The sequence below is a fragment of the Gobius niger genome, assembly GCF_951799975.1.
Source record: "Gobius niger genome assembly, chromosome: 19".
Lineage (NCBI taxonomy): Eukaryota > Metazoa > Chordata > Actinopteri > Gobiiformes > Gobiidae > Gobius > Gobius niger.
Genome location: NC_136870.1, coordinates 1,291,649 through 1,315,109, shown reverse-complemented (window position 1 = coordinate 1,315,109; position 23,461 = coordinate 1,291,649). Strand labels below are relative to the sequence as shown.

General features: G+C 41.4%; 1 protein-coding gene across 1 annotated transcript in view; it reads right to left on the bottom strand.

The window, feature by feature from the left end:
* Nucleotides 1-23,461, bottom strand: part of LOC306978287 (uncharacterized protein) — a gene marked incomplete at both ends in the record, with an annotated part of 236,313 nt that overhangs the window by 163,852 nt on the left and 49,000 nt on the right. The window lies entirely within an intron of this gene.

Sequence of the window (23,461 nt, the reverse complement as noted above, 5' to 3'; positions counted from 1 at the left end):
CTGGGCCTCACTCTCATTTAAACTCTCTTCTTATTGTGTCTGGTGAGTCTGGAGCATCAGGACAGTAGTTTGACGAGTAGACGAGAGTAAAGCCGTGTCCGTGGCCTTTTTGTTGAGTTGAATCCACATGGTTCTCATGAGCACAGTAACTTACAGTAACTCTAGTTCTCTGAATGTGCACAGTCTAAAACGGGTTGGACGACTCACAGGCTAATTCTCAGCGGTCAGACAGAAACAACCGTCAGGAGCAGGTTTCAGTTAGTTTTAAATCAGCGGTTCCCAATCTGTGGGTCAGGGACCAGAGGTGAGAGAATGGGACCATTTACTATTTTAAAAAGGGAAATAGACTAGTAGTCGTTGTAAATCCCAGTCTCACAGTGGTTTAGTGGTTAGTGGTCCTCACACAGCTTCTGCCCTGGAACAGTGGAACTTTTTTGACCATAAATGATTCTCTCTTTGTCGAATAGCCATGGGACGCTACTGTAGGGCCCCCGTGTGGATTTTTGCTTAGGGCCCCAGAAGGGCCAGCACCGGCTCTGGAAGACAGTCCCACAGGACAATGTCTGGTTATGTGGGGCTTCGCCACTCGACTCGCATTCGAATCGAGTAATGTGGGTGACAAAGAGGCGAGGCTGCACCTCAGTCGCAGTAAATCAGTGTTTGAATTTTAAAGACCGATTTTTTGGTGGCACAGGAGAAACAACTCTATTTTACTGACCCAAAAGTGATCCCACTGAAAGCAGTGATAGAGCAGAATACACACAGAAAATACTCCCTTTCCATTTCTCAAGAAAGTTTCCCATGAACCACTTTTTTTCAGCCGCATTTCAATCACAAACAGGCTTTAGCCATACTCACTGTGTTCGGACAAAGCTCTATACTCTCCGCCGTCGCAGGGCTGGTGTCTGTCTATGGCCTAATTCCTTTTAAAATCAACTGGAAATACTTCCCGCTTCTCCCCCCTCACCCTCTCATGACTTGTGACTGGTTGATATACCAACTATCCTAGTAAATATTGTCACGGCCGGCCCCGGTTGCTAAAGCTATGAATACCCGAATGCTAACGCTGGAATACTACTGGTTGTTCAACTTTTCCACTGATGATGTGCTGGCTGTAAGCATGTACAGCGCCCCCTGCTGACCATTACGTTTCCCGAGCCAGATCTTTGCCTCAGAGTGTGTTTTAAGACAGAAGAATGTAACGTGGATTGACATAACTCACATTGAAAATAACTGAGCGAGGAAACTGGATTTGATCACGAGTTTGCTGAGCAGACGGCCCGCAAAGGTTACTTCAGACGGGTATTTTGGCGGGTGGCGGCTGTGCCATCGTGTCAGTTTGCTTCTGGATGAGGCCGTTGTTGTGCTGTAAGATAACGTGGTGCGTTCAGTGGGTTGGATTTGTTTGTTTTGTTTGTGGTCGTAAGCTGTGTGCAGGTTACAGATAATATAACGTAGTCTTTGACCGTGTGTGTTCTTCTTTCCCTCTGGTCAAACGTGTGTGTGTTGGGATAATGTCGCTAGTTGTCATTGTGTTGCTAGTTGCTGTAGAGGTAGGCTCTATGGGAAGTGGATTTGTGCAACAGATATTTTTTTTTATATATAACTGGTTTCTAAACCTTTTTTTTTTTCTTTTGATGGCACATTTTTCTTGCTTTTTGCCTTTTCTCCCCCCCCCCCCAAAAATAAGGAAAAAAAATGGGGAAAATGGGAAAAAAATTTGAGGGAAATAACAGTATTAAAAATGAGCACATTTTGGGAAAACAAGAAAAAAACGGGACACAAATAAGGGAAAAAAATGTTGATTTTCTTTTAAACGGGGCAAATATTGGGCAAAAAATGTGTAAAAGAAAAGAAAAGCTGGGGGGAAAAATAATTTATTTGAGGTGAAAGTCATGTCCTTTAAAGGGATATTTCAGGATTTTTGACATAGGGCCTCATTTCCTAGTTATCCAGAGTGTTGCTGATTTCTGGTGTTCTTATATTTGAAGAGTTTCGTGGCGCTAGGCTAATGCAATTATTATATTATTATTATATTTTATTATTAGCACTTATAATACCTTGTACTTCAGCAGCATCTGCTTCGTGGTTGTATAAGCTACACACCAGCGGAGGTATCTGCTAGAAAATAGTCCCTCAAAATGTGATCATTCATGTGATGCAGGTCAGTTATATTCCAAACATGATTCTATGGACACAGACATTTATATGGTTAGTCTGGTGTTACAAGTGATTTGCCTCAGGTGCTCTGTGGAGCGGGTCACACTGTTTTTAATGCAGGCTAGCTGATACCATAGACATGCGTTAGCCTTGCATTAGCTTAGCGTCACGTAACTCTTCAAATATAAGAACAGCATGAATTACAAAAAAAACTAGAAATGCAATGGCTGTGCCATTGCGATTGACTGCGGAAATGCGGGAAGCGAATGCAGAAGCAGAAATTGCATAAACTCTTCAAATTGCATAATCAAATTTGCATAAACTGGTAAAATGCATAAAATGTCATGTTGCATAAACTGTATAAACTGCATAAAGCGGTAAAATGAATGAATGGGTTAATTTGCATAAATTATGTAAATTGCATAAACTTTTTATATTCCATAAACTGGTCAAACTGTTGAAATGGCCTCAGTGCTTGATTGGCAGAAGCTGCACAAATGGCTGAAAGTCCTGGAGTCTCCCCATTGGCTGGATTCCCCCATACACACTAATGCGACAGGTCCACATACACACTAATGCAAAAATTTCAAACTCCCGTATAAAAAAACTGGAAAACTGCAGAAGGCCAATTTTTTCTCAGAACCCACAAGTTGCAGAAGCTGAACATGCACAAAGTGCAGAAATTGCATAAAATGCAGAAAAAAGTGCAGAAAAGCATGGATTTGCGGCAGCCCCATTATAAGTCAATGGGAAAAATCTCCGACATTTTGGCCGATTGCGGAAAAACCGTAAGTTGCAGAAGTCCCAAAAGTAATAGCACCTTCTCCTCAACATGCGGAACATTTTGATGCATAACTTGCATAAATTGCACAAAGCATGAAGGTGCTGAAAGCTCTAGAAAATCGGGAAAAAGATGGAAGAGGAATAATAATAAAGAACATGAAAACCAATAATTGACTGCGGAAGAATTCCGCAGTCAATCAATAATATCTCCAGACCAAAGCCAAAAACTAGGATCTAAATATAGAAGATTTTTTTTTTGTACCTGGCTTTCATTTTTTCAATACTTCAATAACTTTTAACATTTAACAGTACCCAGCCCTAGTCCTCACCCCCAGTCATTCGTCGTGTAATGTGGACCCCCACCAGTCTTTACAAAATCTCCAAACACTGAAAACAAAAAAAAGCTTATTGTTTTCTTAGCTTAGTATCAGTATCTAGCAAAGGCCTTGCAGGACTATAATCACGAGATTGCACCAAACTGAGCAGTAAAGTAGCACGGACAACGATAGCGACAATAACAACACTTGCAAAAGACAAATCGAATTCTCCGAGCCGCTCCGAGCAAATAATTACCGCGCCAATGTCCGGAATGAGTCGTCTCCGCGTTCGAATCCCCCGCCGGGCTAAACGCGTAAGAGGAATTGTTTTGACAAGGTAAATTGGGAGGGAAAAAAAGCAATTACGACAAAGGCCAAGCACAGCAGGTGTGCCGCCAAAAAGCACACATTTGGGTAAGCGCTGTTATTTTTGCCACTTGCTTATTACTAGTTCCGAAGGCGAGACAGATTTGTAAAAAAAAAGAACAAAAAAAAAACAAAACATGAAGCTTGTTTGACAGGTGCAAAGTCTCCCTGGGCATGTGAGATATCTTATACAAGGTGTGAAGATTTGACACAAGTTTTTTCCCCCGATCCCTCAGTGACTGGAGAAAAACGATGACGCGAGATGAATAGTCTGGGAATGCAGCTTTTTATGTCTGATGATCCAAACATCGTATTATGTGAGTTATGGCACGTCAAGGTGTGAATTAATAGCACCGCGCCAGCCGACCGAAAGCAGAGATACTAACAAAAATAAAATAATAAAAAAATGTAATCTGGAACTTGCAGACACAAAACAGAGTGTTTCTGATTTATCTCCTTTCTGAAAAATAAGGAAAAGTCAAAATGCCGGAAATGAACTGACAAAGAAAAAAAAGAATAAGGATGTGGCGTGATAACCAAGTGGATAAGGCTAAATCAAAGATGTAAGACTGACTCAAAAACAAGACAAACCATGGGCAAAGAATGTGGAAAAATATAGGGAAGAGAAGATGGGGGAAAAATCATTTATTTGAGGTGTCCCTGGACCAAAACTTCAAAACTTGGATCTAAAGAGAGAAGAGACTTTCGGTGCCTTTGCATGACTGAGCGCACGCACAAAGACCCGACAGGTACACATCAACTCGTCTAAGCTCAGGTAAGAACAGATCTCAGTACTGTATACAAAAACGGTTCCTTCAAGTGTTGAAAAGAAAAGGTTTGATATACCCAAATTGACACTTCTATATGAACATATGAGTAAATGAGTATTGAATTGGATCGGATTGAATGACTGGATCGGGTCTGATCTCCACAAAGGTGTCCGTGAATCTGCAGCGGCTCCAGCCAACAGGTTCCTCCTCACCGCTGCAGATTCAGGACCGCAAATTCACACACCCACAATGCTATCGCAAAGCTATCCAACTACAGCGAACACTCGTGGCTAGGAAACTCAAAAGCTACAATCATAAAGTGAGAAAAGTTCCCTGTCTCCTTTGCAGTGCTGTCATTAAGCTTTCACAGAAGGGTCAGTCAGAAACCAAGGAGATTAAAGCGTTCTTGTAGGTGCGCACTTTTGTTTTTGCATAATAATTAGCCATGTGGTCCTACTAGTGTTGTCTTGTAGGTCTTTTACAGGCCCTGAACATAATGCAGTAGACCTGAATGGCCTTTAGAAGCAGATATATAGGTATAATAGGATCATATTTGCTGCAGTTGTTTTGTGAAGAGACTTAAAATGCTGCAATTATAAAACTGCCCCTTTTAGCCCATATGATGCCCACCATTACTTTCATATTTAAAATTCAAAGCTAAATCCAAAACCTTTTGCATATTTATCTAAAAGCCTGTAATCGACTAATATATATTACACAGTGCCGAGCAAGTACACCGTCCGGAATTTCTCACATTTCTGCCTAAATTGGTCACCAAATGTGGTCTGATCTTCATCAAGAATGGTTAAACAGTGTCAGCTTAAACGAATACCGCCCAAACATTTACATTTTATCATTTTTTATCGGCCATAACATGTAAACATTCTCAGGAGAGCATGGAATAAGTAAGTACACCCCTGAATCTCACTGAACTGCAACAGTTTTGTAAAGAGGAATGGTCCAAGATTCATCCTGATCATTGTGATCATCTGATCTGCAACTACAGAAAAGCAGTTGTTGCTGCAAAAGACGGATCAGCAGATATTTAATACAGGGGTTCACTTACTTATTCTACGCTGTTGTGAAGGTCTCAGGTTTTTCTGCAAAATAACTTGATAAACTTATGAATTAATGTTTTCTATTGATGATATCATGTTGTCCAGGCCCTGAGGCAACAAAACAGCCCCACCATGATGCTCCTGCTCCAGACTTCACAGTGCGGAGAGGGTGAAGATGTCGATGTGCTGTTCCATCTGTCCTCCACACATGACGTTGTGTGTTCCTCCCAAAATATTAAACTTTGGTTTCTGAAAGAGCCCTTGGATGCTCCACTGCACAACTGGACAAATGTATTGTGGACTGTTGGACCCAAAGTTGAGGAAGGAAGGAGGAACACACAACGACATGCGTGGAGGACAGATGGAACAGCACATCAACATCAAACCCTCTCCTCACTGTGAAGCCTGGAGCAGGAGCATCATGGTGGTGTTTTGTTGCCTCGGGTTATTCTTGTCTGATGAAGTTTTCAGGTCACTCACATCCTGCTTGGTACTTCTGGTCATCGAAGGATTGGCCTTTTACACTATCAGGTTAAAACTTTTTTTTTTTTGCCCTTTGCCTTTATCCAAATTGGGGAAGGAGTGACCCGAGTAGTGCGCCTCAGTGCATGTGATTGAGTTTGAATCCAGCCATTGTAGCCTAAGATTGTAGTGATGGAACTAAAGAGTCTGATCACCTCTTCAGGGAGCATCAGGGAGAATTCAAACTACCGGCTGCTGATACTGTACATGATTGGAGTCGCACACCCGTCTGCAAACTGGTTCTATTTCTGCAGATAACACAGACAGACAGTTCTCTGGGACTTTGACTGACACATGGATCGATCTGGGACATCTGGACATAACTCTAAAGGCGCCAGTGTTGGAACTGTATGTCTTAAACAATTGTCCGGTTACAGCCATTTCTTTGACACAAACTGTACCTAGTTTGGGAGTGTGGACGAGACAATGGAAGACGTTTGTGTGTTAAATGAAACTGGAGGAAACCATTTGTACACTGCGTTCCAAATTATTATGCAAATTGGATTTTTGTGTCAAAAAAGTTAAAAAAAAAAGCAATAATAATGAAACTCATGGATGGTGTCGTGTCTTGGGGCTCTATGAATCACTGACATAAATCTCAGAGACCTGGGGTGATTAGTTTTCAGGTTAAGCCCAGTTAAGGGAAAAACTACTGAAAAAGGGTGTTCCACTTTATTATGCAGATCATCATTTTTAAGCAATATGGGAAAGAAAAAGGGTCTCTCTGCTGATGAAAAAAGTGTGAAATAGTTGAATGCCTTGGTCTAGGTATGAAAACCTTCGATATTTCATGAAAGATTAAGCGAAATCATCGTACTGATTAAAGATTTGTGGATGATTCAGAGCACACTCGGGTTTGTGCCGATAAAGGCACAATGAGGACGGTTTCTGCCAGACAAACACATCAGATTAAGAGAACAGATGCTACAAAGCAGCATACAGGTATTTGAAGCTGCTGGTGCCTCTGGAGTCTCCCGAACATCAAGGTGTAGGACCCTCCAGAGGCTGCAGTTGTGCAAAAACCTTCTATCCGGGCCTCCCCTAAATGGTTAATTGAAGCTGATGATCAGAAACGGCTGCAGTGGCTCAGAAATACATGAGGACTCATTTTCAAACAGTCTTGTTCACTGATGAGGCCGTGTAGCCCTGGATGGTCAAATCAATGGAGTAGTGGATGGAGGTGAATGGCCACAATGTCCCAACAAGGCTGTGATGTCAGTAAGGAGGGGGCGGAGTCATGTTTTGGGCCAGAATCATGGGGAGAGAGCTGGTCAGTCCCTTTAGGCTCCCTGAAGGTGTGAAAATGACCTTTGAAAAATATGTGGAGTTTCTGACTGACCACTGTCTTCTATTCTACAAAAAGAAGAGCCGTGATTTCCCGAACAAGATCCTCTTCATCATGACAACGCACCATGTCCTGCTGTAAAGAAAACCTCTGCATCACTGGCTGCTATGGGCAAAAAAGGAGAGAAACTCATGATGTGGACCCCCTCCTTCCCTGACCTCAACCCTGTTGAGAACATTTGGAGCCTCAACAAAAAAACACTTCTATGAGGGTGGGAGGCAGTTTTCATCCAAACAGCAGCTCTGGGAGGCTATTCTAACATCCTGCAAACAAATCCAAGCAGAAACTGTCCAAAAACTCACAAGTTTAATGGATTTAAGAATGTTGAAGCTGCTTCACACAAGGGCTCCTATGGTAAAATATAACTTGACCTGTTAATATTGTTTTGATTGAAATAACTTTTGATTTCAGTAAATATGACCTCCTAATGCTACAAATACAACAAATGACCATTTTCAGTTAATTACAAGCTTTAAAATGTATTGAAACGATGAGTTGCATAATAATTTGGAACAGTGGATTTTGAGGTTTTTACTATATTTATTTTTAAAAAAAATACTGTTATCACTAGGAAATGTTTTCCACCACATTTAAATGATCCTCGACCAGGTAAAGACTTAAAAATTATGCTGACTCTCATTTGAGTTGACAATTTAGAAAATCTTAGAAAAATGTCATTTGCATAATAATTTGGAATGCAGTGTATTTGTAAGGACCAAGGTTTGAATAAAAGATGTATCTAATGTTATGAATCAGCAAGATGTATTTCATTCATTATGAAAAAATAAAATTGAGTCGAAAATCGAGATCGATCAATATGGGGAAAATAATTGTGATTATTTTTTCCCCAAAATCGCCCAGCCCTAATATGAAATATGGTGTTTTTGCCCATATTACTGTAAATAAGCATAGACATAATGATCACTGACTTACTATGTGTTTTGATCCTTTTTCAGTACATTTATCAAAGGAACCAGAACTGGGGAATGCTCCTGAGTCGCCACTCTCTGAAAATGGCTCCAGGACCCACTTGTTGAGAATGACTTGCCTGGGAACCAGCAAATGAGTCTGGTCACGGCTGCGTCGATTCCAGGCGGCCAGGAGGAATCCTCTGAAGCAGATGCCCGAGCCACCTCAGCTGCTCCTTTCAACGTGAAGGAGCAGCGACTCTACTCCGAGCTCCTCCCGGGTAACTGAGCTCCTCACCCGATCTCGAAGGGCGCGCCCAGCCACAACCTCATGAACTGCTACCTTGAGGTTGTTTGAGTGCCCGAATGATCTTAGGAGCTATGTTCCACTGGTGGGGTCTCCCATGACAAACAGGTCTTAGGTGACCGGTCAGACGAAGAGCAGCTCTGAAGACTCGCCCGGTGTGTCGCAACCAGGGCCCCACGCTGGAGCCAGGCCTGGGGTTGGGGCTTGAATGCGAGCATATGGGGGTCGGGCCTCTGCCCACGGGGCCCGGCCGGGCACAACCCAACCCAAAAAAGACCACGGATCTTACTTCTTCTCACAGAATCCTGCTGTCAACACACAGCCTGATTCGGAAAGAGAGAGCCAGGATCAGAGGTTTATCTTAACAGCCATCCACCCGGCACCTATAATTTCAGCCCAGGCGAGACCCCTTTTTAATTTGGTGTGTGCTCGTCTTAAGATTCTTGTTAAATATGTGTACAGAGCCGGCCCTCAATGGGGTATTTAATCATATTGTTTCTGTAATTTCACAAAACGTCAACAAACTCGACAAAATTACAGTGTTGAGGCACTGTGGAGAAAAAGGCTCCGCTCTCTCAATGGTGTTATTTGATCCAAAGGAGATGAATAAATTAAAGCGCGCTGATACTCGGCGTCTTTGGGAAGAGGAACATAACAAATTGGCAGCTGACAAGCGCAGTGGGAGAAACAATGAGAGAAGCACTCATTAACTAAAGACAAAGCACTGGCACTTGGGAGAAGAGAGCGCGTTCTTATACACAGCTCTATGTCATAACGGGAGGATATTAATTAAAAGTGTACTCGTATTTAGCCAGCTTACTTCAGTCAATTGAATGGAGATTATATTCAAATGTCTTCTTTATTCTTTTGCTCCCTCCTTGGGGGAACAGTGGTGTTTTTGTGTCTTTTCATATCTTTTTTCTTGTGATTGTGGTGATTTTTGTGGCTTGAAAGAAGGTGGCTCTGGGCATGGAAGCGCTCTGCACAGGCGGATGGGGCTAACGTGGGGCTAGCTCAGCCGTGGAGTATTGCTCTTCTGTGATCCCCACGATAAGTGGAGCTCCAACCATGAAGTCACCTCAACAAAACAACGCTGGCTTATACTAATTCAAACTAACTGTATACCTGGCCCTCATCCTAACCTTAGGGATTGTGGAGTTTTACTAATCCTAAATGTACCTTAGCCCTAACTCTAAAGCCCTATATCATGCAAAAGCCACTTTTTGGAGCTTTAAACCGTGTTGTCATGAGTGTTTTTTGGCTTCATTCACACATTTCTCATTGAAATCAATCAAATGCAAACATCAACTCCTTATAAGTGCATTGTGAAGTAACTTCACCATTTGCTACGATATTTATATTTCTACTACTGCAAATGTTACATGGGCGGAATCAACTGGGAGAGATGGGCGGAGTTAACTGAATCCATACTTACTATATTGTAAGGCGTAATAATACCAGGAGCACTTCGGCGTCCGCACAGTTAAGTGAAGATATAAGTGAAGATTACGCCTTACAATATAGTTCTCCTTTTATCTGCTTAGAAAATCCACATTGTTTAATTTTGTGTAATTATACTTTGTAGTGGAACGCTTCACATAACGATATTTAAATAGTGAAAACATGGAAGAGCTTGGTTCCTTCTATCTTGATCTATCTATCTTGGTTTGGAGCTATAGAGGAGGAGAGGCGAAATGCTAACGCCGTCTGTGCTGTGTTTACGTGACTGAGGGCACGCATGAAGACCAGACAGGTACACATCAACTCGTCTAAGCTCAGGTAAGAACATATCTCAGTATGTAAAAACGCTGGCCTGTTCCTTTGAGGATTGTGGAATTTTACAAACAAACCCTAAACTTACCTTAGCCCTAACCTTAAGGATAGTGGGGTTTACAAAAGTTCTTTTTTAGACTCCCCGATCAATCAGGGTCGATATGCAAATGTGGCCATTTCCAACTTGGGGGAATAAAAAGCGACCTGAGCTATTTTCAAAATCTCTGACCTTTCCACACATTAGACAGCAGTGATAATAAGTGTTCATGTCTTTGAGCTGATTGTTATGAAGCCGACACTCTGCCGAGCCAACATTTAGCTCTTTCGCTTCTCAATCTTGATATTGTCTTGGGGGAAAAAAAAGTCAAACTTTATGTTTTTCCTAAAAAGCAGATACAATAGCAGTAGTTCAGCGGTTTGTAGACAACTTTCTCAGGTGAATTTATTTGTTTATAGTGTGTGTTGTTTTTAATGTTTCATTTTGCTACGACACAAAAGCTTGTAACGTAACTTGTCATTTCCACTTCACAACCACCTGTGAAGGCAGCATTAGCCTTGGCCTGATATCAATAAAGAAGTTGAGGTCATTCTGTCAGTATAACCTTCCATACTTGATGCTAACAGCTAGCTCATGCTAATCGTTCTGGCAATTCAACATTTTACATCCATTTTAGTTCTCGGTCTGTGTGGGGACAATGAAGTATCTGCAGATCGTTTCCACTCTGTCCACTGTGAGGAAGACTGTAAGTGACAAAAGCTCCATGTTGGCCTGTAAAAGAGATGGAGTTTGTGTTCATGTGCCTTGTTCTTCAGAGGGATTTCTCTAAGACATTTATGCCGTCGTCTTTGGAAATATCAGGATTTCAAAAGTATTCCATGTTTTGGTTCTTGCAATTATATCACAACAACATTTAACCTAGCATTAAATCTACATTTCTTGACTGAACCATTTTTACTGCAAAAGTAAATAAAAAACAGTCTAATACATTCCTGGCTGCAGTTTTGTCTGACTTTGTGCGCAATTTCTTTGCTAAAAGTTGCTCGTTGTCTCCATTTTGCCCTAAAGTATCGATATCCATCTCACTGCTCGAATGGAACATTTGCAGATCCTAAGAAATTGATTATGCACAGATTTTTGTGCATTTCTGCCTTTAAACTTTTTACTTGAGTGATCATTTTGGCTACAGAGGAAACAAAAAAAGGGAAAAACGAGGGGGTATCCGGGCAAGACTCACAGCTAAGCCACACAAGTCTAAGGCGACCCTCAGGTGAAAAAGGGCCAGGGGAGAAGGAGAAGGAAAAAGGTAAAGATGAGAAAGAGCAACAGGAGGCGGCGCAGGAGGAAGAGGAAGGAGGAGGTGCAGATAATCAGTGCAGGACACCACGCTCTGACACAGGGACAAAAAACATGCTGCTCAGGATGGCCCACAATGGCAGCCTGATCCACACAATGTCGTTGTACTATTGTATGATGACAAATAAAGCACTGACTAACTCCCATCTCTTGCTTCAGCACAGTTACATCGAACTGGAGTGACTCTAGTAATCGTTTGAGAGGAAGAGCGCATGGCAATGTATAGTAAAAGCCAATGTATAGTAAGAGCCACTATTATTTATGTTATAAAAGTGTATCAGAAGCAAAGAGGCCTGAAAACGCACAGAAAGTACTGCACATTCTTGCCATAATACAATACAGAAATGAAACAAGAAAATGAAGACCAAAGTGGATTCTGTTGAAAAGAAAGAGGCTCCTCTCAGTTTGGTAACGTCCACTTGCCTGTGCGGCTGCTTTCCTTTTCTCTCCAGTCGCACAGAGTGAATTGCCTGAAAAATGACCAGCCTCTTTGTTCCCTGCCCCGCTTCGCACTCCGTCTGTTCTCCCACATTCAGCTTGGAACATACAGTACAGCGCTCCGTGCAACTCCATCAATTCACAAAAGTCTTTGTGAAAGTTTCATCTCCCCGTGTTGCAGTGAGAGACGGCCGAGTGCTGGGCGTCAGGCTGGATATTGCATTGTGCTTTTTTAGCTTCACCTTCCGCTCATCTGGTGAATCCAGGGCTGGGGAATGCAGGGAATGGTGATCAAATCTATGGTTCATCTTGATAACCTGGGTATGGTATTTTTGAATGGTGCATTAGTGGAAAGCAGCCTTTAAAATGAGTTGGGGCGCCCCTTTAACTTTTCGACATTTTGCCATACTATGGACCATCAACATAAATATATTTAATTAAACTTCATGTGAAAGACACACACTAAGTGACACACATTTTTATTTTTTTTAATAAATAAAAAACTGAAAAGTGGCACCCTTTCCTTTTAGTGCAGCCAGTTTCCTTCAGAAGTTTCCTGATGATTCCTGAATGATCACATGATGACTAAAGAGTCGACCTGTGTGTGATCTAATGTCTGTTCAAATACAGCTGCTCTGTGATGGTCTCAGGTCTGTTAGAGACTATTGTGGAGCAGAAGCATCATGAAGTCCAAGAACACACCAGACAGGTCCGGGATATAAAGCTGGGTTAGGTTATAAAAAGATTTCCAAAGCTTTGAACATCTCTCTGTGTACAGTTAAATACACCATCCAGGACTGGAAAGGGGTGCCCAAACGTTTGCCTACCACTGTAAAAGCACTCACAGTATTAGTCATATCCTGGTTGACAATGTTCCGAGGATGATGTTTACATGCGGCAGAGGAACCAGAATATCCCTGTTAACATAAATAACTACAGGCTCCAGAGGGGGCGGGTCTAAGGACAATACGCCCAGGAGATAAACACATGGCTTTTTCGGATATTTCTCTAAGCACGGAAACAAAACTATGAGAGAGCTTCAGCAACATTTGAATTGTTTTGTAATTTTGTATTATGTCAGGAGTGGACCACTAAAAATCACTTTGTGGGAGCTAATGGGGTTCCTAAAAGAATAAATCCAAAAGGAGCTGGCCGACAGTAGTAGCCTCATCTTTGGATAATTTGAATAAAAAACGATAGGCACACACAGCCCTACAACGCACACACACAGGTCTACAACGCACACACAGGCCTACAACGCACACACAGCCCTACAACGCACACACAGCCCTACAACGCACACACAGCCCTACAACGCACACACAGGAGCTGTGTCCTCCATATGACTTCTAGCAAACTTCAAACGGGATTTCTTATGGCCTCCTTTCAATAATGGCTTTCTTCTTCCACTCGTCCATGAAGGCCAGATTTGTGTAGATACGACTTATAGTTGTCCCATGTCCAGATTCCCCCAGCTCAGCGGCAGGACTTCAGCTCCTCCAGAGTTATCTTGGGGCACTTGGTTGCATTTCTTACCAGTGTTCTCCTTGTTCAGTTTGTTAGTTTAGGTGGACGGCCGTGTCTTGGTAAGTTGGCAGTGGTGCTTTACTCTTTCAATTTCCGAATGATGGATTGAACAGTTGCTCCGGGAGATGTTTAAATCTTGGGAAATCCTTGTATAACTTAATGTTGCTTTAAACTTCTCCACAGCTTTATCCCTGACCTCTCTGGTGCTCCTTGACCTTCATGATGTTGTTTAGTGACCAATACTCTCCGACCACAGCTCTGAGGGCCTGAAAGAACAGCTGAAATTATACTGAGAGTAGATTACACACAGGTGGCCTCTATTTAAACGTTAGGCCAAGGTGTGAACATTCTGGAGTCATGAGGAATGTTTTAAAGGCAATTTAATGCACTCAGAAAATGCTGTATGAATACTTATGCACGCCCCACTTTTCACTTTTCTATTTTTTGAAAAATAACAGAATCATGTATCATTTTGCTTTCACTTCACAGTTGTCTGTTACTTGTGTGGGAACGTTCAGTAAAAACATCAAAATAAAATCTTTATGTTTAGGGTTGTAAACATGACAAAATGTGCAAAAGTCCAAGGTGTATGAATACTTACGATCATTCACTGTAAATGATGATCACCCCACTCAGGGCATGAGGAAGAATACATCGATATCAATATTCAGACGATATTTTGCGATAAGTGAAAAACATGTACAATCTTGCAAAGAAGGTCTTGCTTTGACTGGACGTGTCTATTGTATTGATTTAGCTTCACATAAAGATACTTGCCATTTTTCATCAGTTTTCACCAAAGAGGCTGTGGGGAAATAAGAAAAGACGTATAGAGAATAGATAAATGCACACGCAGCATTTATCTGTCAGATACAGGAAAAGCACCGCCAAATAAGGATCCAGGAGCAGAGAAATGAGTCTCGTCTCGGACACAGGCCGGAAAGACATGAGATCAGCAGCACTCGCTAAAGTCAGAGCTGAGGAGGCGGAGCAGAGGCTGCAGTCCTCACAGAACCACCACTTCATCTGGAGCTATTTTATCAAAGAGTGACATTCCACTGGCTTTCTCTTCACCTTTATGTGATGTGAACATTGACAGTAGAGCGACATAGCACAGGTAAGACGTCGTGACTGTAATTCAGTCAGTATCATTATCACCATGCGTTGTTTATTTTGTCTTTAAAGGTGCACGTTGTAACCTTTTATGTGACTCGTGACTCAGTGGCGTTATGGGTGCAGCATGGCACCTTCACTTTCCCTCAGTGGCCTTTATGACGCTCCAGGATCAATCGGCCAAATCAGCATTGTCAGTACGCATGCGTGGTAATGTTCCAGTCAAAGTTCACAACAAAGCCCATTAAAACCAGACTATCACAGTAGAACAACCGGCTGTTTAGTGACTGTTCCATTGCTTAAAGTGGTCCCAGTCCCCGTTTCTTACAGAATTCTTTAAAAACATCGATTTTCAACGCTCAAAATATTGAATCTCTGTGTCACACTCGGTCATGTTAACAGTTAACAGTTACGATCTGGTTAGGCCTGACCTTTAACCTGGACCAGCATGCTTTGCGCTCGGTGAAATGCTGAATCCGCTTATTGTTTTGGGGTTTCTGGAAAGTTTCTGCTACGAACCCCTAAAAACAATTGATCCTGGAGCGTCATAAAGGCCACTGAGGGAAAGCAAAGGCGTCAAGCTGCACCCATAACGCCACTGAGTCACTCAAAGGTCAAATGCATGCAAATATGAAGATTTTTTTTTTCACCTAAAAGTTGCTTAGTGCAGCTTTAACTGACGTCAACTCTTTTTTCAAATTTGGAGGATGGGATTAATTTATGAAATATTCCATTTTCTAGTTTTGCATACAAGTAATGTAAATGATATATCGCCCAAGCCTCCTTCTGTTGCAGTGCTCATCACACAGCCCAGCTTGGATTTTGGTTGGTCCAGTGAGGATATTTTTACAGCAGTCATTTTAAATGGAATTTGTTGTAAACTGTGTTGTGCTGCTCTTGCCTGCTTGTTGTTTTAAGTTTACCTGGAAAATGTATCAAATTACACCTAAAGCTGTAAAATAACCTCAACTTGTTGATTTGGTATTCCTCACTTTGTGTTGTGCTGCTTCAAAACCACAACACCAATAAAATGTTTAAGTCATGGGAAATATTAGGCCCCACCCCTACCACGGTCCTGGTGCCACCCCAGAAAAAAACAAAAGTGACCAAATTAACTAAGATTATTCAGTGTTTAATAATGTGTTGTGTTCAAAATGAAGCCAAAATATTCTCCAAATCAAACCTTTTACTGAAACACAGAATTAAGACTAGCTCTAATTTGAAAATTAACATTAAAATTCTCCTTAGTTTCACTTATCTTTCCAAGTACCCCCTGCTAAGTGCTCAAGTATCCTGGTTAGCTCCGTTTTTTAGTTTATTTGTTTATTTGAGCAGTGAACAATCTGCTCAAAAGGAGTGGGCTGAAGCATGGAGCTTTTAAAAATTCATACAATAAAATAATACAAGGAAAAGGAACCTAGTGCAAAGGGAAAAAGGAAACAACAAAATTATGAAAAAGAATAATAAATGGCTAATATACATTTGCAGTATCGGATCGTGGTAGAAAAGACTATTTACAAGATGGCATTTACATAAATCATTACATGACTGATACTGTGAACATTCTCCAAGAGGGAGTAACACTGACTACAAAACAATAATGCGACATTAGGAATCGTATGGAACCAAACTGACAAACTATTATTTAAAATATTAATATAATTAACAGAAACTCTGCCTTTTGTACAAAGCAAGTAACAAAAGGCGGTCATTATATTTCTTTCTTTACAATTCTTTTTTTTTTCTTTTTTCTTTTGTTCATATATTATTAGTGGTGGGACTCGATTCAAATGTTTTAATTGAGTTAATTACAAGTCTGTAATTAATTAATTACAATTAATTGCATTTAAAAAAAACAAAACTAACCATTTTTTGCACCTAAATTATTCAATAATTAGATGGAAACATGAGTAACGTGTAGAGAACATTAAACAGTAATGCCACATTCATATAAAAGGAAAACATAAATATAGGCCACACAAGGGCCATTAAACAGCACTTTTTAAGTGTTAAACAATTGCTGTAAACAAATAAATCAGCCATTTCTTATCCTGACAAGGGTTAGGGTTATTGTGGCTCAGGGTATGATGACTGGAGGCTAACGCTAACACTAGCATCGAGGACGTCTCTGTGTTTGAGGCTAACGCTAACATTAGCATCAAGGACGTCTCTGTGTTTGAGGCTAACGCTAACATTAGCATCAAGGACGTCTCTGTGTTTGAGGCTAACGCTAACATTAGCATTGAGGACGTCTCTGTGTTTGAGGCTAACGCTAACATTAGCATCGAGGACGTCTCTGTGTTTGAGGCTAACGCTAACATTAGCATCGAGGACGTCTCTGTGTTTGAGGCTAAAGCTAACATTAGCATTGAGGACATCTCTGTGTTTGAGGCTAACGCTAACATTAGCATCGAGGACGTCTCATATACGTCAGATATACGGGCGTACCAGAAACACGGCAATAGAAAGGTTCCAGCTCGAAAGTTCCAGCTTGAGGGGGTTAACGATTAATTGTGTTAAAAAAAATTAACGCGTTAAAATCTTTGTAATTAATTAATCAAAATTAAAGGATTAGGCCACCGTTTTTACATACTGAGATATGCTTTTACCTCACTTTAGCCGAGTTAATATATCCCCGTCTGGTCTTTGTCCGTGCGCTCTGCCAGGCAAACGGAGCACATACGCAGCCTCTCCCACATGTCACATAGCTCGTATCATTACGCCTCACAATATAGTCCCCCTTTTTATCTGCTTATAAAATCGACATGTTACATTTCTGTGTAAATATACTTCGCATGAAAACACTTCACGTAACTTTATTTAAATAGGGAACACGTGGAAGAGCTTGGTAGCTTCTATCGTGAGCTTTTTTGGAGCTATATGACATGTGGGAGAGGCTGCGTATGTGTGAGCGCACGGACAAAGACCAGACCTATTCCTATTCCTATTCCTTTAAGGCCACTTTCAAAAACAGAGGTGGAAACGTTCTCCATGTAACCAAGTCTAGACGACGACATTTGCTAACCTCCTCTCGTACAATGGCTCCAAATGCCTCTGTTTCCCTGCGTATGACACACATTTGAAATGATACTCCATAAACTAATCAAAGCGAAGGGGTATAAAGTGCTTGTTAAAGCCCGCAAACATAACACTCCGTCCTCCTCCGTGGAGATTTGGTGTTGTGACCCGTGCATGAATTGTTAAAGAGCTTTCTGTTTGCGAAGAGGCAGGCTGACGAACGCCACGGCTGCGCGAGCGAGACGGACGCTAATTTGTGCCGAGACAATCACGGGGCAGCTCGTATTATGGCCGCATCGATCGCAGCGTGGCGGTGCTAGTGGCGGTGGTGTGGTGGGGGGGCTGGGGGGCTGCCTGCTTCGGTTAGCCTCCGTTGGCTCGTCTAATGGAGCGGAGGGGGAAGTGAGCCGGACAACAACGAGACGTGTTTGATTGCGATTGAGATATCAGTTTATCCGACGCTGGAGGGAAGCGGGGTTCGTCAAATTACCCCCCGTCATACTCAATCTGCGCGGCGGACGCGACGAGTCAAGTGTTTGCATGCACTTGTTTAAAGATGTAAAGCTGTTTCGATGACTCAGGGAATCAATGATGTGGATATTGTGTCTGTATTAGGCCCTGTCTGTGTGGAGGGTGAGTGGGGGAAATTGCCAGGGCGGTAATTGTCTCTGTCCTGCACGACAACGCGGTGATAAAGTGTCTATACATGAGTGTGACTAAAGGGGAGGAATATAGATATGAATTTGTAACTTTTGCTGTACATTACATACTCTGGAAACTGCATTTGTGGTTTCTGTTCCACATTGTTGACTTTTGTACGTTTTTGCCGAATCGCCTGCGCGCCTGCAGCTTTCCCCTACACTACATTGTCAGAGATGAAATCTAAATATTGGATTATGCCAGGTTTAAATTAGAGATGCACCGATACCAGTATCGGGTATCGGGCCGATACCACATGCTTGTACTCATACTCGTACTCATTAATAAGGTCCCGATACCAAAAACCGATACCACGTGACGTGTGGCCGGCGCTCCTACAGGACGCAGCTCTCAGCGCTCTCTGAGGAGAGAAAAGAGCAACAAACTAGAGAATTCTTAGTATAGATCCAGTATAAATCCAATATTGCACATAGAGCTGACTTTAGTACAGACGACACTCCCTAAATCAGAGTCTGTGCTGGATTTAACCAGAGCTAAATGTTGTTAGTGCTGGAGTCTGCAGTGTTTACAAGAGGCTAATGTTGCTAACTCCGCTAACTCGTGGCTAACAGTTCTGACGATTCTTACACCGTTTTATCCCCAGGGGTTTATTCATCTGAAAAACTAACCCAGGGACTAAAAAGTCCTCAGAAAATCCAAATAAAGGAGATACAGCACGTTTATATTGAGCCAAAATGAGCTGCAGCAAAACCATCAAAATGCTGAAGCTACTGGAAAAGTTACTGTAAACACACGAGCAAATCCACATGGAGCAGCCATTTATCTGCAGTAATAAGAAACCATCGCAATACTATTGCTAAATAAAAATATATAAAGGAATAAAGCACAGGCATTGAGGAGCTTTTGGACATGAGCTGTTCTGTCTATGAAAATGATATTGAATGAAAAAAAAATGGCATCTGTTCAATTCTGATATAACTTCTCTTAAAAGTGTCACCTACTTTACTCAAGTAAATGTAAATGAGTAAATTAAGTAATTAGTAAACAATCTGCTGAGAAAAAGTCAGTCTTTAAACCGTCTATTCACTTCAAAAATATGTAGAAGAAAATGCCTTGTACTCGTATCGGTTTTCGGTATCGGCAAGTTCTTAAATCAAAGTACTCGTACTCGTATCGGTTTAAGAAAAAGTGGTATCGGTGCATCCCTAGTTTAAATATCTGGTTTTCTTTTCTCGGTATGCCAGAAAATCCCAACATCGTGATCCGGCTGGGCTCGAGCCAACAACCAAAACCAGTGACCCAACAAGTGAAAAACTGCTCTTTCTAATAAAACGTAGCCTAGTGGGCGTGACTGAAAAGCATATTGACCAATCAGAGACAAGCCGGAGATGGTGGTCAGTTTATGATGGCCTCGGCCAGGAGAGCAGCGACAAATGACAACCAGACTCAGGAAATCTTTCTCGTCCAGAGCGATTATAACAAATTCTTGGGTGGGGGGGCTAAATGGGAATGATACTTTTACAGTACTTTTTGAGATTGGCCGTGCACTGCTAAAAACAATGGAGTGAGTTCATCTTTGCAGCCAATTATGTTAAATTATGAATGCCATACAAATGACCCCTCGCCTCCTACATGTTGAAACCATAATGAAAGCAATACCTCATCTGGAAGTCACAGAATTACCGTCACTGCCCCTATATCTATATATATTTAGAATATTAAATGTCATAAATCAATGTGGTGTAGTTATTGTGAGACATGGGACATTTGGCTGGAAAGTAGTACCAGTCTTACAGTTACAATCCAATGAAAGTGTCCAGAAATACAGATTCTGACCATCAGGCAGTCGCTTTACCAAAAGCTGTGCGCTGTAACATGAGTGTGAACGAGCCTGTTGGGAATCTGGAGTCATTCGACCAGGGGAACCTAAGCACTCCCGGGGTCCGCAGGAACTATGTTATTCATACTTGTCCTTGTTTCAGTAAATGCATGAAATAACAACAGTTTCTCATAAGACACTTAAGCTCTTCAAATGGGATGGGCGTTCAGAAGATTTTGCATCCGCCCACTCCTTTTGGGATTCCACAACTGCGTAAAAATGGAAATATAATCATGAAATTGCTCCAGTAAACAGAACTAACTTCTACACGGCGCTGTTTTGCTCTTTGTGCCTTTGTCACAAACGCAGAAAACAATCAGCCTATACTTCATTCCTTAAGATTCGCAAACATTTCATCCATCAGAGAAAAGAGAATTGGACAAAACTGACAAAAATGTTCAATGTACAATATCCCTCTGTCCCTTTGTCTTTTCTGTCAGCGTAGTATTTACTCTCACGGACAATTAATGAGTAAAAAAACACAACATGCTACGACACCTGCAGTGGCGCTTATGGCCTCTCGGGGCATGAGTTACTTAGTACTGCTTTAATCAGCATAATAAAAACCTCCAATTTGTGCAACTATAAGATCAGTTTCTCTTAAAATTTGGAATATGACTTGTATTTGCCACTTGAAGCGCAATATGTATTGTATCTTGAACTCTGTATCAGGATATGTATCATGAAGTTGTTGGCTATACCCAGCCCTATGAGTAATGTAAGAATTTTCTAATAAATTTAGATGTAATGCCATTTTGAATCCATTAATGCCTTTAATGCCAATTTAAGTCCTTTATTTTGGCACAATTCATGAATGACTTGCAGTGTTTCTTAATGCCTTGTGGAAACCCAGCATATACTACTGTATGGGACTGCGAATGGAAATTAGCCTTGAGCTAAATCCGGCATATTTACAGCTCTAGTTGTCTGTTCATTAATATGCACTGTCCCATTCAAATAAATAAATACAAAATAAAAGTATAGGCCTATAGGCCTATAACTCTGGCCAGCACTCTAAGGTACTGGAAAAGTCCATTCTGAATAAGTTGGAAGAGTTTTTGCTGACCTCTGATGACCAGTTTGGCTTTAAACCCAAACATGGAACAGACATGTGTATTTTTGCTTTAAAAGAAATTTTGGATTTGTACAATAGTCACAATACAACACTTTTGATGTCCTTTATTGATGCCTCTAAGGCCTTTGACTATGTAAATCATGAACAATTATTTTCTAAATTGTACAAGAACGGTACTCCAAAATGTCTAGTGAGAATTCTGGTTTTCTGGTATTCCCATCAGTCAATGTGTGTAAAGTGGGGAAACTGCTTATCTGCTTCTTTTTGTGTGTCCAGTGGAGTCAGACAGGGCAGCATTTTGTCTCCATTTTTATTTCATGTATATATGGACGACTTGTGAAGGGTTTTAAATGATTGTGGAACGGAACCACCTAATGTCCGCTGATGACCTTGTTGTTTTTTGTCCATATAGCGCTGCGTTACAAGAGCTGCTGCATGTGTGCTCTCAGTATGGAAGAGACTTTGACATCAAATACAACTCAAAGAAAAGCATTGTCATGATGGCCCGGAGCAGAGAGGACTCCAAACCGACATTCCCTGATTTCTTTTCAGGAAATAGACTTAATGTCACTGATGAATGTAAATATTTGGGCCCTATGTGACTGCAGACTTGTCTGATGACAGACATTTACAGACAGTGTCGCATGCTTTACGGACAGGCCAACATGCTGATCCGCAGGTTTGGAATGTGCCCAACACCTGTTAAAATCAGACTCTTTCAGGCGTATTGCACTCCCATGTATACTGCTCACCTGTGGAGGCGCTACAAAAACAGGAGTATGCATAAGCTAACTGGCATATAAGGATGCCATGCGGATGCTACTGAGGGCCCCACGATGGAGCAGTGCAAGCCAAATATTTGTAAATGCACGTGCTGTCCTGCTGTACTGCGAAATCTCATGGACAGGTGCATGTGCAGGCTGTCGAACTGAGTGAACAGTATCATCACTGCATTCAATCAATCAATCAAACTTTATTTATAAAGCGCTTTTCATACCGAAAGGTATCACAAAGTGCTTTACAGATTACAACATTTAAAACAATGCGCCTGGGACAACCTCCCATATATATACATTTTATATATTAGGATTAAATAAATAGATTAGTCAGTTAAAGGCTAAGCTAAAAAGGACTATTGACCAACCCTGGACTAAGCTCAGTACGATATTCCTCTCGTATTTGGACTCACTGGCTGTTGAGCCTATACAGGAGATAAATGTATTGTTTTTATGTGTGTCTTTTCTTTTAATATGGACCTTATTTTTAGTGTCCGGAATAAAGTTAATAATAATAATAATAATAATAATAATAATAATAATAATATACACAGCGATAACATGAATGTGATTGAAAAAACCTCCCAATGATAACAGTATTTTATTCAAAAATAAATAAAAAACTTAATCTACTGTTCCAAATCATTATGCAACTCATCGTTGCAATACATTTTAAAGGTTATAAAGAAAGGAAAAAATTGTCATTTGTTGAATTTGTAGCATTAGGAGGTCATATTTACTGAAATCAAAAGGTATTTCAATCAAAAACATCGCAACAGGTCAAGTTATATTTTAACATAGAGCCCTTGTGTGAGAGCAGCTTCAAAATTCTTAAATCCATTAAACTTGTGAACTTGTGAGTTTTTGGAGAGTTTCTGCTTGGATTTGTTTGCAGGATGTCAGAATAGCCTCCCAGAGCTGCCGTTTGGATGAAAACTGCCTCCCACCCCACAGCTTGAGGCTCCAAAGGTTCTCAATAGGGTTGAGGTCAGGGGAGGAGTTTCATGAGTTTCTCTCCTTTTATGCCCATAGCAGCCAGTGATGCAGAGGTATTCTTTACAGCAGGACATGGTGCGTTGTCATGCATGAAGATGATCTTGTTCGGGTCAGAAAGAGGTCATTTTCACACCTTCAGGGATCCTAAAGGGGCCGACCAGCTCTCTCCCCATGATTCTGGCCCAATACATGACTCCGCCCCCTCCTTACTGACGTCACAGCCTTGTTGGGACATTGTGGCCATTCACCAACATCCACTACTCCATCCATCTGACCATCCAGGGTCACACGGCCTCATCAGTGAACAAGACTGTTT